Source organism: Siphateles boraxobius, unplaced genomic scaffold, assembly GCF_051911475.1.
Source record: "Siphateles boraxobius isolate OS27281-9 unplaced genomic scaffold, OSU_SipBor_1 23, whole genome shotgun sequence".
Taxonomy (NCBI): Eukaryota; Metazoa; Chordata; class Actinopteri; order Cypriniformes; family Leuciscidae; genus Siphateles; species Siphateles boraxobius.
In genome coordinates, this window is record NW_027508844.1 from 118,618 (window position 1) to 137,010 (window position 18,393).

The window sequence follows — 18,393 nt, forward strand, 5'->3', positions numbered from 1 at the left end:
AAAAAGGTTGTCGTTTTTTGGGTCCCACCAGAGTCACGAATGGTGTCCCTTTGCACAGACGTCTTTACCAGACTGACATTTGCTTAAAGCTGGGGTTTTCCAACTTTTTCAGAAGCCTACGCAACACATTTTTCTTCTTTTCCTTATTGAGCACACCCAAGTCAGATCGTCGAGTACGTTAATTATCAATCAATTATTTGATTCACCTGTATTAAATGAGAGAGATAATAAAAAATATATATATATATATGTGGTGCAGATGCGCTTCAAGAATGGTTTGCAAGCTCCTGGCTTAGGCCTGAAATCTGCTACTACCCATTGATATGGTCAAGCCTATGGATATTTGTACAAACAAAGTCTTTACATATATGAAGAATAATACATGGATAACTTTCTGGATTTTGCCATTTCATATCAGAAGAAGGCTCAGGAAACATTTTAGGCATGACTATCGAGAGTGTAGAGCCAAAATTAAATGAGTTCAGACATTCCCTTGAGGCGTGAAAGGCCCTCGTGTTTTGGAAACAATCCTCTTACCTCTAAGGGACCTCTTTCATGACGTGATCAGCTGTTTTCCTGATGTGCTACCTCTTTTAGACTTGTTTTACCAACAAATTTCACTGATCTGTGGCTTAGCTGTTCAAAGCGCCTGTCTTGTAAACAGGAGATCCTGGGTTCAAATCCCAGCAGTGCCTTTGGCACAGGATATGGGAGTGCTTAACCTTTTCACATATGAAAGTCTTTGCATGACGAACTGTGTTTACCTGCACAAAACTGGAAAAACTAAGAAGTGCTGCGCATGCAATACTTCCCTGAAGTGTGTCATTTTATGGTACAATGGATAGAACTTTGGACTTCTGGGATGCGAATGGAGAAATTCCCTGGTTGTGGTTTTGAGTCCCACCAGAATAGTCAGTGGCCTCTTTTGCTCTGATGTCTCTGTGAGTCAGACATATGTTTAAAACTGGGGTCCACAAACTACTTCAGAAGCCTACCCTTCACATTCTGCTCATCTCCCTTATTGGACACACCCACGTCAGATCATAGAGTACTCTACTAAGTAGCTCAATTAACCCTTTTGAAATAAGGTAAATAACAAAAATGTATAGCGTCTGGGAGGTTTCGAGAATGTTTTGAAAACCACTGGCTTAGGCCAGAATCTGCTACTTCCTATTGTTGAGATCCAGCCTCTGGATGTATTCAAAACAGTCTTTACAAATATGAATATATAATTCATGAAAAGCTTTCTGGATTTTGTCTTTCAGATCAGCTGAAAGCATAGCAGAGATTGCTTTCCATTTCTCCTAGCTGAGACAGAGTTTAGATGTATTGTAACTGGAGGTTCCAAAAACATTTCAGAAACACGTATTGACAGTTTCAGATATTCCCTCTTTCTTCAACAGAGCCCTGAATGCCCCTCGGGTTTTGGAAATAATCCCCTAACCTCTTTCATGATGTAATCAGCTATTTTCCTGACCTGCTACCTCTTTTAGACTTGTTATAGCAACACATTGTACAAGGTTCAGCAAGTGGCGCTGTGGCTTAGTTGGTCAAAGCGCCTGTCTAGTAAACAGGAGATCCTGGGTTCGAATCCCAGCAGTGCCTATGCCAGTGGATGTGGGCACCGCTCACTTAATCTTTTACATATGTAAATCTTTGCATGCTGAACAGTGTGCATCTGCACAAAATGTGGAAATCTAAGAAGTGATGTGCATGCAATAGCGTCTTAAAGTTTGTCATTTGTGGCTCTGTGGCGCAATGAATAGCGCATTGGACTTCTAGATTGTGAATGGAGATATTCAAAGGTTGTGGGTTCGAGTCCCACCAGAGTCGTGCATACCCTCTTTTGCTCAGATGTCTTTGTGTTGGACAAGCATATGCTTAAAACTTGAATCCACAAACTACTTCAGAAGCATACCCTTCACGTTCTGCTTATTTCCCTTATTGGACACACCCAACTCAGATCACAGAGTACTCTACTAATTAACTTAAGTCACCTATTTAAATAAGAATAGGTTGAAATCCACTGGCCTAGGCCAAAATCTGCAACAACCTATTGTTGGCCACCTACCTAGAAAAAAAAGAAGAAAAAAAAACACGCTTTCCATTTCTCCAAGCTGAAACAGCATTTAGATGTATCGTAACTAGAGGTTCCCGAAACATTTGAGACACGAGTACTGAGAGTTTCGATCCAGAAATAAATGGCTTGAGATATTCCCTTGTCCCTTGAAGGAATACAAGTTTATTAAAAGGTTTAATCTAACTTCTAATACTATCATATATAAACTGAGAAAGTTCTGTTTGTTGAAGTTAGCATTTCAGGTTAGGATGGTAAATGATATCAGCTGTGAAACAGTTTCCAGCAAGAGAATCTGGCAAATCCTGTTTTCTCCATTGTAAGTTAAATGAGTCTGATCACTGAGACTTTCTTTAATGGCTCTGAGATGGCTCTTGGAACCAGAGTTCCTGGCCACTATCAGCATTTGAATAGTTATGCTGATTCCATTGGATTGGTAATGCCCTCAGAGTAGGGTGTGTTCGTACTACATTTGCATGCTTTGTTTGAATTTATCTCCACCTCCAGAAGTCCCTCCTCTTAAAATGCCTATAATATACCATGTAAAGTTACTTTAATTTAGACGATGTTGGAATGACTGCAGCTACCGACAAGCAATAAAGAACTTCTGCTTGGAAAACTTCCACCCTCTCCTGGTCTGAGCTTCTAACTTTTCTACAAAGAAAAAGATCACTACAGATGGTGCCGTGACCCGGATAGAATTAACTTCACCTGAATCCAGATTGGAATTCAAGCTCAAAGATCTGACTGCATTCCAGAGAGAATCTTACCTGAATACAGAACTGAAATCTCCACTCAACAAAGACTGAGTTCCAGAACTGAAATCTCCACTCAACAAAGACTGAGTTCCAGAACTGAAATCTCCACTCAACAAAGACTGAGTTCCAGAACTGAAATCTCCACTCAACAAAGACTGAGTTCCAGAACTGACTCCTGAAACTTCAAAGCTCAACAAAGAACAAACTTTTTTTGGCTGAGTTCCAGACGGAATCCTTTCCGTACAAACAACGATTTGGTGAGTTTCACTCTATTCAAAGAACCACTGAAGACCAGTACAAATCTCTGCGCCGTCAGAGAACAGTTATCAGACAGCTGCAGTGTCTGGCTAACAAAGTTACCCTTTAAAAGTTTATTTTCAAGATGAAAGTATAGCCTCTACATTGCTAGAGAAGGTATCCTCTAAAGTTAGGGAAGGTTAACATTACGTGTCAATATTGGTGAACCTCTGTTCAAACAGGGATGTGTTTATCCTCTTAAAGTTAGGAAGGTGAAAGATCCTTTGCATTTCCTTTTAGAGAAGATTAGCGTAACGTGCTAATATTTTCTGTGTTACCCTTTGCTCTGGGTAAGGAAGGTTAACTGTGTTATCGAGTGTAGCCTCTTTTGATCAGAGAAGATTTAGTGGTTTTGTTTGTTTTATCCTCTAAAAGTTAAGAAGGTGAAAGATCCTTTGCATTTTTCTTTTAGGGAAGATTAGCGTAACATGCTAATAGTTTTTGATGTGTTGGTAACAAGGAAGTTTAACAAGATTTGATCTGTGTTAACAAGTATACCCTCTGTTGATCAGAGAAGTTTATTTTTTGATTGTGTGGTAACAAAAGAAATCCACAAAATGGTTAGAAGAAATGCTAGGCTAGTTCCATCAACTGAGAAAAATTGACTAGCTAGCCCTTTATGGACAGACAGTGAGTTCAAGTCATTGTTAGGAGAGAAAATGGATTCCATAATGACTGAGTCAGTTAGATTGGATTTGACAAAGAAATTTGGTATTGATCCAGACAAAGTTTGGTCTATTGAAGAATGCAAGAAGGTGTTAGGTGCATGTATCAGAAAGAAAAACATGAAAGGCATAATCTGTTGCCATAGAGAATATAGCTTATCCATTGCACAAGAACAAACTAGGTGTATTGATAAATTAAAAGAACAGAACAAACAAATGCACACTAAGGTGGGCCATAACAAGGCCTCAACCAAATGTGACTCAGAAGACCAACAGTCAGATGAAACTTATCCTGACTGATAAGCCTGTAGATTCAGTAAAGGTATGTGTTGCAAGAAGATCTCAGGGAATTGAGGGAACTGAAAGTGTTCCTCCCAACTCTTCTGTTGTCCAAAACCAAACTGTTGCCAAAGCACTCGGACCTAGAGACATAGAAAGACTATCCCAAAGCTTACCTTCAGTACGCACAGATTTTTCTGATTTTAGAAGGGCATTGATCAGTAAAATGCGTCTTTACGACATGTCGTTGGCAGAAGTCACACAGCTGATGTCACAAATTCTAACTGAATCTGAATTCAACAGTTTTGAGTCTGCTGTTACTTCTGAACTACAACATGCCAGAAAAGATGAATTGAGAGAGGGAGTTCTGAAAGCGTTGAAGAACATTGTTGGACCCAAAATTGACTGGTCGAAGATCACTAGTTGTTTACAGAAGAAGGGTGAAACTGTTAGTGAGTACACTCAAAGATTTTGCCAGTCAGCAGCAGCGTACAGTGGTATAGCTGACACTTCAGAGAAGGTGTTAGAAGATAATGGTCCCCTAGTTCGCACATGGTTTGATGGTCTGTTGTCAGAACATAGAAAAGCATTGCCTTTCTTAGACTTAACATGGTCCACTAGAACCATACAAAACAACTTGGAGAGGTTAACTACTTGGGAAACAGATTCTGATGTCAAGGCATGAGTAAAAATTGCAGCAGCATCCTTTAAGGTCAACACAGAGAATCAACAGAAACGCAAATGTCCTAAGAGAGAGGGCAGCAGTTGTTATTACTGTGGTAAACATGGACATTGGGGAAAGGAGTGTAGGAAAAACAAAAAGAACTTTAAACAAGTTAACAATGTTACTCAGCTCCTACTCAGTCTGCTTGCTACTCTGAAGCAGCCCGTCCCCTCGTCATTAAACTCGTTGGGCAGCTTGTTGATGTGTTAACCATTTGGGCTGTGAGTGCTTAATTTCCCCAGTAACTTCCAACAAAGATGAAAGACTTATTTTTGTTTAATAGAACAAAAGGAAAGTGACTGTCTCACCCTTCCTTTGGGGAACACCAAGTTAAGTAGACTCACAGCCTTAAATGTTATTTTACAGCACAGACCTTTCATCATTAAGTGTGTTAGGTCAGACTGTAAACGTAAAAAAAGCCCTCATGCAGTGTCCACAATAATGCCAAATATTGTCTTACAGCGTGCACCTGTCACAAATCCGTCCTCATGTATGCTGTCTGCTATGACTGAAGTTTTGTTAGAGGATGAAGGAGAAATTACTTACGATTGTGTTACGCTTACATATACACCTATGAGTTGAAGTGGGTGGATTGGAATCCACTGCTGCTTCAATGTATATGTAATGATTGATTATAATTAAGGTATTAATCAATATTTTTCCTTCTAAATATCAAATGAGTTGAATGACCTCTCTGGAGATTTTACTTTATTTATATAAGTTACCATTGTGATTACTGAAATGTTCTTTTCATGTATTCTTTAATGTCTGTATTTGATATCTGAATGCAGTGCTTGCTTATTTAACCCAGCTTCCAGAAATGAAATAGGGACTTGTTTTGTGTTTGAGAAAGGTCTTCAATGTGTTTAAACATATAGGGGTCATTGAAGCCAATAGTTTAAGGGGCCATTTCTTTGTTAAAGTCTTTCTTTCCAGTTAGACTAAAGTTTAGCTATCCTTGAGAGAAAGAACGCATTATCTTGATGTTTGGAGAGGACTCTCCTGTTTATAGTGAGAGCCTGGCCAAATCCAACCTTGGAAAAGCTGTGTGTCGGTGTGTGTGTTAGTCTTCTTGGTTACAGGTTAAGGAACCACTGGCATTATTGGAGATTGACTGAGTTGTTGTTCTGGACATGCTGGCGCCCAGCAACCCAAATCTGCGACCTGGAAGGTCATGACGTGCCTAACTTCAGCTGCATAATCGATGGAGATATGCTTCAGTCTATCTGTATATGTGTGGAAAATTACTGTGTTTATCTATTTCATAGCCAATGAGAATCATTCATCCTGTAAGCAATGACGTAGCTTAGACCTTGGAAATCGTATTACTGCTGTGATCTTTGTAACTGTAAGCGGGGCGGCCTACGAACTCCTGTGCGAGTATTGAAGCTGACTTCTGCTGATGAAACTGCAAACTATCTTCAGTAAATATTTTCTTTAATTTTTTATAATTCTGACTCTGGGTCTTCATTCTTCATATCTGGTTCTGGGTCTTTAACTGTACACCCCTGACAGAGTGAAGTAAAAGAAAAAGGTAACAGACGAGCAGGTTATGCAGCAACGTCCACCACGGAAGTGTTAGCTTCAGGACGTCTTCCAGATCATTTTTCAGCTCAAGCTGCAGAACTAGTAGCCCTAACAAGAGCATGCACGCTAGCTTCAGGATCGGTTGCTAATATCTACACAGATTCCAGATATGCTTTTGGGGTAATTCATGATTTTGGTGTCAGGTTGAACGTGCAAACAGAACAATGAAAATCAGGCTAAGCAAAATGCATCAGGAAGGAGTACCATGGGTTGAAGCGTTGCCAGCAGTACTGTGTAGTATAAGAGCCTCACCAACAGATCAGTAGGACTGAGCCCTCATGAGATTATTACTGGACGCCCAATGCAGATGCCAGGTGTGATTGATCTTAGAAATGCTGATGTACACATTGCCTCAGATGCCCTGATCACTTACTGTGAAAACCTCACAAAGGCAGTACAGAGTGCCAGAGAGAGAGTTGAGTCGTGTTGGCAGACTCCACCAGAAGGTGGACACACTATCATCCCAGGTCAATGGGTTATGATAAAGTCATTCAAAAACAAGCCATTAGAGCCTAAGTGGCACGGACCATATCAAGTGATGTTGATTACAGCTGCTGCAGTATTATGTCAGGGAAAGAAAACCTGGACTCATGTGTCACATTGTAAGGTTGTTCCTGCTCCAACAGGGATAGCATAGGACACGAACCAGTGGGGAGCCGAGGAAAGAACCGATTGCAACAGGCGTCGGGGGCCAACCCTTCGGTGAAGAATCCCTCATAGGCCTTCCCATCCATTAATCCATCCTCATCTCACTGCGTTCTTTAGGTGTCATAATTAAGAAATAGGGAAGAAGGAACAACAATAGCAGACTCGGAAAAGTTTACAACCCTAGTGTTTGAACAAATACTGCTCTCCTGTCTTTTGTTTTCTCTCTTCCTCTGTGCAGATAACACTTGATGGCTGAACCGAGACCCATATGCACCGACCTCCTCGTCTGCGTATGAAGACATAACCTCAAGAAACAACTAGACCCACTCCCGAGCCAACTATCACAAAAGGATAGAGAAAAGAAAAAGAAAAAATAAATACACAACGCAGAGACTACGAAACCTTCAGTCATACATCGACATGATCAAGATTGTCCTACTACTACACATCATGAAGATCGCACAAAGTCCGGACTCCAGAAACAACATATTCTTAGAGCTGATGAATATGTCACAAATGCCTTGTTTGCTGGAAAGAAAGTGTGCATGTCACATCCGAAGATGACTGCATTCCAGGACTCACTTGTGCACAAACATGGTGGTCCAACAAGACATTCTTGATCTTTCAGCAAAATTACACCAAGATGACTGAAGATAGTTCTTCATGGTTCAGAAACTTGATTGATCACGAGAAAATCACAGTTCCAACCAGAAAAGACTCACGGACCCTAATTGCATGTTTTGTTTATGTGTCAACATGCAATTACAGAAAAATAAACACAGAAAATGCCTTATGTGCCTGTAACTATCACAAGTTGCAAGAATGAATTTTTAATTGTTTAAATTTGTATATAGTGTGGGAGTAATTTAGAACTCCCAAAGGGGGAATTGAAGGAATACAAGTTTATTAAAAGGTTTAATCTAACTTCTAATACTATCATATATAAACTGAGAAAGTTCTGTTTGTTGAAGTTAGCATTTCAGGTTAGGATGGTAAATGATATCAGCTGTGAAACAGTTTCCAGCAAGAGAATCTGGCAAATCCTCTTTTCTCCATTGTAAGTTAAATGAGTCTGATCTCTGAGACTTTCTTTAATGGCTCTGGGATGGCTCTTGGAACCAGAGTTCCTGGCCACTATCAGCATTTGAATAGTTATCCTGATTCCATTGGATTGGTAATGCCCTCAGAGTAGGGTGTGTTCGTACTACATTTGCATGCTTTGTTTGAATTTGTCTCCACCTCCAGAAGTCCCTCCTCTTAAAATGCCTATAATATACCATGTAAAGTTACTTTAATTTAGACGATGTTGGAATGACTGCAGCTACCGACAAGCAATAAAGAACTTCTGCTTGGAAAACTTCCACCGTCTCCTGGTCTGAGCTTCTAACTTTTCTACAAAGAAAAAGTTCACAACACCCTTATCCCTCAACAGAAGCCTGCACACCTTTCAGGTTTTGGAAATAATCCTGTAACTTCAAAGGGACCTATTCATGATGTAATCAGCTATTCTCCTGACATGCTACCTCTTTTAGACTTTGTATACAAAAGCATCGAACCAGCGACAGTAACTGGCGCTGTTGCTTAGTTGGTCAAAGCGCCTGTCTAGTAAACAGGAGATCATGGATTCGAATCATAGCAGTGCCTATGCCACAGGATGTGGGCACCGCTCACTTAATCTTTTACATATGTAAATCTTTGCATGCTGAACAGTGTGCATCTGCACAAAATGAGGAAATCTAAGAAGTGATGTGCATCGAATAGCGTCTTAAAGCTTGTCTTTTGTGGCTCTGTGGCGCAATGGATAGCGCATTGGACTTCTAGATTGTGAATGGAGGTATTCAAAGGTTGTGGGTTCGAGTCCCACCAGAGTCGTGCATACCCTCTATTGCTCAGATGTCTTTGTGTTGGACAGGCATATGCTTAAAACTTGAATCCACAAACTACTTCAGAAGCATACCCTTCACGTTCTGCTTATTTCCCTTATTGGACACACCCAACTCAGATCACAGAGTACTCTACTAATTAACTTAAGTCACCTATTTAAATAAGAATAGGTTGAAATCCACTGGCCTAGGCCAAAATCTGCAACAACCTATTGTTGGCCACCTACCTAGAAAAAAAGAAGAAAAAAAACACGCTTTCCATTTCTCCAAGCTGAAACAGCATTTAGATGTATCGTAACTGGAGGTTCCCGAAACATTTGAGACACGAGTACTGAGAGTTTCGATCCAGAAATAAATGGCTTGAGATATTCCCTTGTCCCTCAACAGAAGCCTGCACACCTTTCAGGTTTTGGAAATAATCCTGTAACTTCAAAGGGACCTATTCATGATGTAATCAGCTATTCTCCTGACGTGCTACCTCTTTTAGACTTTGTATACAAAAGCATCGAACCGGTGACAGTAACTGGCGCTGTGGCTTAGTTGGTTAAAGCGCCTGTCTAGTAAACAGGAGATCCTGTATTCGAATCCCAGCAGTGTCTTATCTGTGGCTTCTAAGAGTAGTCATTCAATCATCTCTGATGTGAAAGACAATCTGGACTTCTCGGTTGCAAATGAAGGTTTTAAAAAGTGTGCCGTTTTTTGGGTCCCACCAGAGTCACGAATGGTGTCCCTTTGCACAGACGTCTTTACCGGACTGACATTTGCTTAAAGCTGGGGTTTTCCAACTTTTTCAGAAGCCTACGCAGCACATTTTTCTTCTTTTCCTTATTGAGCACACCCAAGTCAGATCGTCCAGTACGTTACTTATCAATCAATTATTTGATTCACCTGTATTAAATGAGAGAGATAATAAAAAAATATATATATATGTGGTGCAGATGCGCTTCAAGAATGGTTTGCAAGCTCCTGGCTTAGGCCTGAAATCTGCTACTACCGATTGATATGGTCAAGCCTATGGATATTTGTACAAACAAAGTCTTTAAATATATGAAGAATAATACATGGATATCTTTCTGGATTTTGCCCTTTCATATCAGAAGAAGGCTCAGGAAACATTTTAGGCATTACTATCGAGAGTGTAGAGCCAAAATTAAATGAGTTCAGACATTCCCTTGAGGCGTGAAAGGCCCTCGTGTTTTGGAAACAATCCTCTTACCTCTAAGGGACCTCGTTCATGACGTGATCAGCTGTTTTCCTGATGTGGTACCTCTTTTAGACTTGTTTTACCAACAAATTCCACAGTACCTGGCGCTGTGGCTTAGCTGGTCAAAGCGCCTATCTCGTAAACAGGAGTTCCTGGGTTCAAATCCCAGCAGTGCCTTTGGCACAGGATATGGGAGTGCTTAACCTTTTCACATATGAAAGTCTTTGCATGACGAACTGTGTTTACCTGCACAAAACTGGAAAAACTTAAGAAGTGCTGCGCATGCAACACTTCCCTGAAGTGTGTCATTTTATGGTACAATGGATAGAACTTTGGACTTCTAGGATGCGAATGGAGAAATTCCCTGTTTGTGAGTCCCACCAGAATAGTCAGTGGCCTCTTTTGCTCTGATGTCTCTGTGAGTCAGACATATGTTTAAAACTGGGGTCCACAAACTACTTCAGAAGCCTACCCTTCACATTCTGCTCATCTCCCTTATTGGACACACCCACGTCAGATCATTGAGTACTCTACTAAGTAGCTCAATTAACTCTGTTGAAATAAGGAAGATAACGAAAATGTATAGCGTCTGGGAGGTTTCGAGAATGGTTTGAAAACCACTGGCTTAGGCCAGAATCTGCTACTTCCTATTGTTGAGATCCAGCCTCTGGATGTATTCAAAACAGTCTTTACAAATATGAATATATAATTCATGAAAATCTTTCTGGATTTTGTCTTTCAGATCAGCTGAAAGCATAGCAGAGATTGCTTTCCATTTCTCCCAGCTGAGACAGAATTTAGATGTATTGTATCTGGAGGTTCCAAAAACATTTCAGACACAAGTATTGAGAGTTTCAGATATTCCCTCTTTCTTCAACAGAGCCCTGCATGCCCCTCGGGTTTTGGAAATAATCCCCTAACCTCTTTCATGATGTAATCAGCTATTTTCCTGACCTGCTACTTCTTTTAGACTTTTTATGCCAACACATTGTAGAGAGTTCAGCAAGTGGCGCTGTGGCTTAGTTGGTCAAAGCACCTGTCTTGTAAACAGGAGATCCTGGGTTTGAATCCCAGCAGTGCCTATTCCACAGGATGTGGGCACCACTCACTTAATCGTTTACATATGTAAATCTTTGCATGCTGAACAGTGTGCATCTGCACAAAATGAGGAAATCTAAGAAGTGATGTGCATGCAATAGCGTCTTAAAGTTTGTCTTTTGTGGCTCTGTGGCGCAATGGATAGCGCATTGGACTTCTAGATTGTGAATGGAGATATTCAAAGGTTGTGGGTTTGAGTCCCACCAGAGTCGTGCATACCCTCTATTGCTCAGATGTTTTGGAAACAATCCTCTTACCTCTAAGGGACCTCGTTCATGACGTGATCAGCTGTTTTCCTGATGTGGTACCTCTTTTAGACTTGTTTTACCAACAAAATTCACAGTATCTGGCGCTGTGGCTTAGCTGGTCAAAGCGCCTGTCTTGTAAACAGGAGATCCTGGGTTCAAATCCCAGCAGTGCCTTTGGCACAGGATATGGGAGTGCTTAACCTTTTCACATATGAAAGTCTTTGCATGACGAACTGTGTTTACCTGCACAAAACTGGAAAAACTAAGAAGTGCTGCGCATGCAACACTTCCCTGAAGTGTGTCATTTTATGGTACAATGGATAGAACTTTGGACTTCTAGGATGCGAATGGAGAAATTCCCTGGTTGCGAGTCCCACCAGAATAGTCAGTGGCCTCTTTTGCTCTGATGTCTCTGTGAGTCAGACATATGCTTAAAACTTGAATCCACAAACTACTTCAGAAGCATACCCTTCACGTTCTGCTTATTTCCCTTATTGGACACACCCAACTCAGATCACAGAGTACTCTACTAATTAGCTTAAGTCACCTATTTAAATAAGAATAGGTTGAAATCCACTGGCCTAGGCCAAAAGCTGCAACAACCTATTGTTGGCCACCTACCTAGAAAAAAAGAAGAAAAAAAAACACGCTTTCCATTTCTCCAAGCTGAAACAGCATTTAGATGTATCGTAACTGGAGGTTCCCGAAACATTTGAGACACGAGTACTGAGAGTTTCGATCCAGAAATAAATGGCTTGAGATATTCCCTTGTCCCTCAACAGAAGCCTGCACACCTTTCAGGTTTTGGAAATAATCCTGTAACTTCAAAGGGACCTATTCATGATGTAATCAGCTATTCTCTTCTTTTAGACTTTGTATACAAAAGCATCGAACCAGTGACAGTAACTGGCGCTGTGGCTTAGTTGGTCAAAGCGCCTGTCTAGTAAACAGGAGATCCTGGGTTAGAATCCCAGCAGTGCCTAATCTGTGGCTTCTAAGAGTAGTCATTTAACCTTCTCTGATGTGAAAGCTTAAAGCTTGTCTTTTGTGGCTCTGTGGCGCAATGGATAGCGCATTGGACTTCTAGATTGTGAATGGAGATATTCAAAGGTTGTGGGTTTGTCATATGGGTAATTAATAAATAAAAACGTATCGATACAAGGCCCCCACTCCAGAGCATTTTTTCACACACCGGCTTGTCTTGTGGATGTCTTGTGGATGCCATACCACCTTTGGAAGGTCAGGCTGTGCTGTCCTGTGTGTGGAGAATCAGGGTGTTCTGGTTAACCTCCACCAGCTGCATGGATGTTCCTCCCATCACCAAGCTGTTGCCCAGTACAAGCTGCCTTATCCTGCGATAGTCTTGCAGGATCAGAGACAATCTTGACAGGGCTCCCTTGCCTTTTCTTTTGGGGCTTGGGTGGACAGTGCAAAGTCTGATGAAGATGGTCTCCAGCAGACGGCAACAGTCAGGCCACTGAGCAGGTGCGCTGCTTGCACCCAGCACACATCTGGTGGTGCTCTCTACACCAGCAGGGAACTACACTAACATTTGCCACTGGTGGCACTTGCGCTACTAACTTTTTCAGTTACTAGCGCAAAACATGATTTGGTCGCACAAATTATTTATAGTAAGCCGCTCTGGATAATAATGACCAATAATGAAACTATTGCATACAGATGTGCTTTTTATTTTACTTGCCATCTTTTAAACCAAATGCCTTCTTGTTTTCTTTAAAATTGGTTGGGATAGATTTACTGCAATAGAAAATACAGTAGGCCTACACAATAAAGAATGAATTTCTTTTGGATTTCAACATGCTATGGTTGGCACAGATGGGCAGACTTCTGAACTCTTAAGGAAAAATAAAATAAATATAATCCACTTCGCGTGCTTCATACTGTCATTGTGAAGCTTCAATGATTTGTGTTTGAATTGTTTTGACGCAGTTAGAAATTTGGACAGTCCTGCAATTGAAGGCCCACAGAATTTACATTAGGGCTGCACAATATTGGTAAAAAATGACATTGCGATAGTTTATTTTTCTGCGATATATATTGCGATATAAAAACAATTTCACCAGATGACTTGAATAGCTCTCTTTGGAAAGAATAAATCATTCTAGAATGACTGGGGTGGTTTTGTCATGGAGTAAATCCACATAGAAACTAATATTAATAGAATGTTTTAATGTCAAGTCAAGTCATCTTTATTTATATAGCGCTTTTCACAATACAGATTGTATCAAAGCAGCTTCACAGTGATAACATGAAACTAATTACAAGAAGTTTGTTTCTAGAATAAAGTTGCGTAATCGTCCACATGAAGTAACGCAGATCAAAAATATTGTTGAATAATTAAATGTCCCCAACTAAGCAAGCCAAAAGCCAAGGCAACAGTGGCAAGGAACCAAAACTCCATCAGGTGATAGAACGGAGAAAAAAACCTTGGGAGAACCCAGGCTCAGTCGGGGGCCAGTTCTCCTCTGGCCAACGAACGAACAGTGTATGATGTAGCTAATGTAGTTAACCAGACTTTAATAAATGGAACCTTATTGTAAAGTTTTTCTGATTTATGTCTCTTGAGTTTAGTGTTGGACAGATCAGTTGTTTTAACCATTCGTTAAAGTGAATCGGTTCAAAGGAGTCATATTAATTCGCGAATTGGACGTGTCATTAACGGACCACGGCACACGTTGTGTGATTATCCAGGCAGTTTAGGACATCGCACAAGATTTGTCTCAACACAGAAAACATTTCATCACTAGATAGATTTTTTGGTTTTTTGGTTTTGTTTATTGAAAGTGTTGTTTATGTAATCTGAATGTGTGGAAAGCTTTTCAGAGAAGATGAGGCAACGTTATTTTAGCACAATTCATAACCAGTGGTAGTTCAGGGAGAAAAAAAAAATTGGTCGTCCGACCTTTTACCATCGTGTATTCTCAAAGATGTTCAGTCAACTCAATTCATTAATATGAGCGAGAGCGGGAGAGAGAGCAAGACAGTGTTAAGACGGTGAGGGAGTGCGCGCGCGGGGGTTTCACTCTCTCTGCTCGTTCTCTCAGTTAAACAAGCGCGAAGCCAACTTGATCTGTTGAATGCTCCGAGCACGTTATAAAACGTATTCTTAAAATACACATTTCTGTTTTAATAAATGCTCATAGTAAATCATAGCATATTGCCTAAAACATATAGGTAGAAAAATAATCAAACGGTGATACATTTGCGACCCATTAAAAATTAGGGTCGCAATGGCATTTCAAAAGGTCGCATATGCGACCATTTTGGTCGCAGTGTAGTTCCCTGACCAGGGTGAGTGGGCTTCTTCGGGACCTTGAAGCGTCCACTCAGCAGTCTCTTTCGGCATCGACTGTCTTACACCACCCGTTCCTTGTCCCGGTCATCCAGGTTCTGCCAAAGAGCAATTATGGTGTTGGCTTCCTGGTTGGTCAGGCTGAGGGCTGTGTGGTCCCGGAGATCCACCAGATATTCTGCCAGCTGGTCCACATGTTGATAACCCGGGATATTTTGGTAGTCAACAGCCTATTAAAAAACACAAACATGCAATACAATTATTACATCACATCTGTCTAATGCATAATTCCATAACTGATTGTGTTATTTTCCTGTTTATCACCGTAAAGCACTGTATAGTACAAAGCAGAGAGAGCGCCATTCTTGACATTTTACAAAGCACCAAATAAATAAAGATGACTTGACTTGATGTGTATTTGCAGCTTACAAATGAATTTAGGCTGTACTTTTAAATGTAAAATATGTGGAAAGTCTGGATTTAAAGCACTGGATGTTAATTCATCATAATTATTCTAGTTAATTTGAAAGACATACAAAGGAGTAGTATTTACCGTCTCTTCTTCATCATCATCCTGACCAGCATCCTCTGGCTCTGAGGGGAGAGTTGAAACAGATGTTTCAGAGGGAACAGGTGTGACAGCAGTCCCTGAGGGTCCAGGTGATGAAGGAGACTGTGTGAGGACAAGTTTGGGGTCAGGGACCAGTGAAGGGGATGTGGAGCCCAGTACAGGTGTGGCACTGCTGGTGACCAGGGTGGAAGAACCCAGTGTCAGTGTGGAAGAGGGTGGTGACAGAACAGCCTCCGGATCTGCTATTGTGTGATCCTCGCTGATGTCACAGAAGCCCTCATCTTCATCTCGCTCCTCCACACTGAGGTCCTCAATGAGCTCTGCTGTCTGCTCAGAGTCAGGATTCATGTCCTGCAGTGCCTGACCAGTCTGCTGGAACAGATACTGCACTCCAATGAGCTCACCTGAAATAAAAACAATAAACAAACGGAAATTAAATAGAATGTTGTGTATCATATTTGATACATTAGGCTTTTGTAGTAGCTCATATAGTGTGAGAATATAGAGCTCATCGTCAAGGAGAAAAAAAACAAAATAGTTTTATTAAGAGGCCAAACACGTTTAATTATGGGGGCAAAACATGAAATGAAATGCAATACAATGATGATTGAGAGAAAAGTCTGATGATCATTTTGATATTTACATGTAACATGATTTTCTAATCAAGTGAACCCAAGCTGCTTCAGTCTAGTAACTAGTCATTAAATATTACTAACAATATAAAAGTTATTCTTACAATTACTTTATAAAATCAGTAAAGGTTTTACAATGAAAAGAAACGTGAAGCACGAGCTGAAGGTGGACACTTTTACAATTATACTAAAAGACTATAATCAATCAGACGACAGAGGGCATGTTTCCTAAAAATTTTTGATCATGTTGATCATTTAGAGTCCTTTAGAAACTTGCATATCAATTATGATACAATCGACTCTATAGGGTTAAATCTGACATATAGACGGAGGTTACACAGAAATTGCAAGTTGATAAAATAAAAAATATATAAAACAATTCTCACCGGTGTAACATGCAGGGGGACAAAACGTGGGGACCACTTTCCTGCCAAACAGCTTTTCATAATTGCCGTTTAGACAGTGAACAAGTTCTCCTGTGTAGCTGTGGAAAGCTGATGGCTCCGATGACAGGGAAGCAGCCTCCCGGTCCTGGTTCCACCGGTGTAGACCCTCCAGCAGATAAATCTGAAAGTTCAGACTGTTTGCACTGGTCCCTGTAAATAGACACAACAGTGTTTAGGAGGTGTTAAAGGAACACACAAAAACACTTAATGCTCTTTCTTTACACCTGCACAGTGTGTGTGACAAAGACAATACCTGGGATGAAACGGTTCAGGTGTAAATGAAAGGACTCGAGAGAAGTGGAGCCTCTGGCACATCTGTAGGTCTTCAGAAGCACACCTCCCTTGTTTAGGCTCCCTGTCTCTGTATAGAGCACAACACCAGGGGGGTCTTGAATGCATTTCACATGCTTCTTCTGGACATTCCAGATGTGCTCCATCCTTTCTCGGTCCAGGAGAGGAACACCCAGGGAGTCTTTGCCCTTGCTGCTCAGGAGCTCTGTAAGCAGCCGCTCAAGGAGAAGGATGGTAGTCTCCTCTCCACAGGTCCTCCTCCGGCAATGGAGTGCCAGCTCATTCCTGGTAAGATGCTTGTTGACATCTTCATCTGTCAGCGCAGGCCAACCCTGGGATATCAACAGCTCTCTCTTTGCTTTGCGAAGCATAGAAACATCAGCCGCATCCCACTCAAAAATGCACGCTGACAGCCGTGACATGAAGATGGGATACAGCTGATGGGCATCAGTTGTACACCCCATGGCAATCCTGCGCAAAAAATGCCAGATGTCCAAGCGAATCATGAGATCAGGCCACCCTCTGAATCTGGTTTTCAGCTTGGTCTCACCCACATCAGTGCAGCAGCCACAGTCCACGTACAAAACAGCAGGTGGATCCACACTAGCCTGCTGGTACCTTTTCACCAGACCATCGACCATCGTGTCCAGTCCTGCTCCTTCCTGTGCTGTCAGCACACTCATGAGCACCTGACCAAACTCATTGCCAACAGAGGTAAGCCAGAGTCCCGTTCCCCTTGCCGTCCCAGCCAGCTTCTTAGTGATCTGCAGTAGATGACAGGAAGCATGCAATGCAATGAAACATCACACCATGTAGAATATGATACTCATGCTCTTATAATGATATAACAGTAAACACCATAAATTAACAAAAATCCCCTGCTAACCTTTTTAGTGGAATCCATCTTCAAGACTGAACCATACGTAGATGTTATCCTTGCATGGATTCATCCAGCCTTGTCAGGATGTCTTGGCTGTACACGGTGAGCAGCCACTTGCAGCTTGGGACCACTGTAGGCTCTGGGGGTTCCTGGAATTGTATTTGCAACACCCCGGGTCGTTTGAGGAAGTCCACACATTGGGTGGTGTACCGGGCCATACGCTGGAGCCACTCCTCACTGTGGTTCTCACGCAGCTGTTTGATGACACGGGACTGTTGCCTAGGCCACGCTCACGCAGGAGCCGAATGACTCTCATATCACAGGCATACCTTAGGAAAAGCTAAATCCACACATTCATATATTTTACACAATTGATTTGTAAAGTATTTGCAAACATATGTGATGATGGGCTATCAACTGGATGTGGAATTAAAGTGTACTTACTTCCGCGTGAGGATGACCCGAAATTCAGAGCGATTGCCCAGATCCAGCTGTTGCAGGACAGTCTGACTCCAGGACACATGCGAGGCTTTACACTTGGTACAGATGAGGGTTTCTGTGACCATGTTGTACATCCTATCGATGTCCAGAACCTGCCGTGCCCTTTTGTGCAGACCGCCTCCAGTCAGCTGATGCTGCCCGCAGGCAGAATTGGGACAGAGAGCCTTGATCTTCCAAAGCTTGTACGGCATCCACAGCAACAGAGCAAGACAAAAAAATCTGTCTGGAGCTGGAGCCTGGTTGTAAATAAGTGCTGGCTGTGGTGGGTAATACCAGAGCTGTAGGTTGTCT

At 41.5% G+C, this 18,393-nt stretch overlaps 1 protein-coding gene and 9 non-coding genes across 10 annotated transcripts in view; all 10 read left to right on the forward strand.

Moving 5' to 3' along the window:
• The window catches only part of LOC143747602 (transmembrane 4 L6 family member 1-like), a 484,334-nt gene that overhangs the window by 84,406 nt on the left and 381,535 nt on the right, over positions 1–18,393 (forward strand). The window lies entirely within an intron of this gene.
• trnat-agu (transfer RNA threonine (anticodon AGU)) lies at positions 1,532–1,605 on the forward strand. Its single transcript has one exon. It is a non-coding gene; the product is annotated as a tRNA-Thr (tRNA).
• Positions 1,745–1,833, forward strand: trnar-ucu (transfer RNA arginine (anticodon UCU)). The gene is given in 2 exon segments: positions 1,745–1,781; positions 1,798–1,833. It is a non-coding gene; the product is annotated as a tRNA-Arg (tRNA).
• Positions 8,819–8,907, forward strand: trnar-ucu (transfer RNA arginine (anticodon UCU)). The gene is given in 2 exon segments: positions 8,819–8,855; positions 8,872–8,907. It is a non-coding gene; the product is annotated as a tRNA-Arg (tRNA).
• Positions 9,444–9,517, forward strand: trnat-agu (transfer RNA threonine (anticodon AGU)). The gene has a single exon. It is a non-coding gene; the product is annotated as a tRNA-Thr (tRNA).
• Positions 10,226–10,299, forward strand: trnat-cgu (transfer RNA threonine (anticodon CGU)). Its single transcript has one exon. It is a non-coding gene; the product is annotated as a tRNA-Thr (tRNA).
• Positions 11,131–11,204, forward strand: trnat-ugu (transfer RNA threonine (anticodon UGU)). Its single transcript has one exon. It is a non-coding gene; the product is annotated as a tRNA-Thr (tRNA).
• trnar-ucu (transfer RNA arginine (anticodon UCU)) lies at positions 11,344–11,432 on the forward strand. The gene is given in 2 exon segments: positions 11,344–11,380; positions 11,397–11,432. It is a non-coding gene; the product is annotated as a tRNA-Arg (tRNA).
• Positions 11,569–11,642, forward strand: trnat-ugu (transfer RNA threonine (anticodon UGU)). Its single transcript has one exon. It is a non-coding gene; the product is annotated as a tRNA-Thr (tRNA).
• trnat-agu (transfer RNA threonine (anticodon AGU)) lies at positions 12,377–12,450 on the forward strand. The gene has a single exon. It is a non-coding gene; the product is annotated as a tRNA-Thr (tRNA).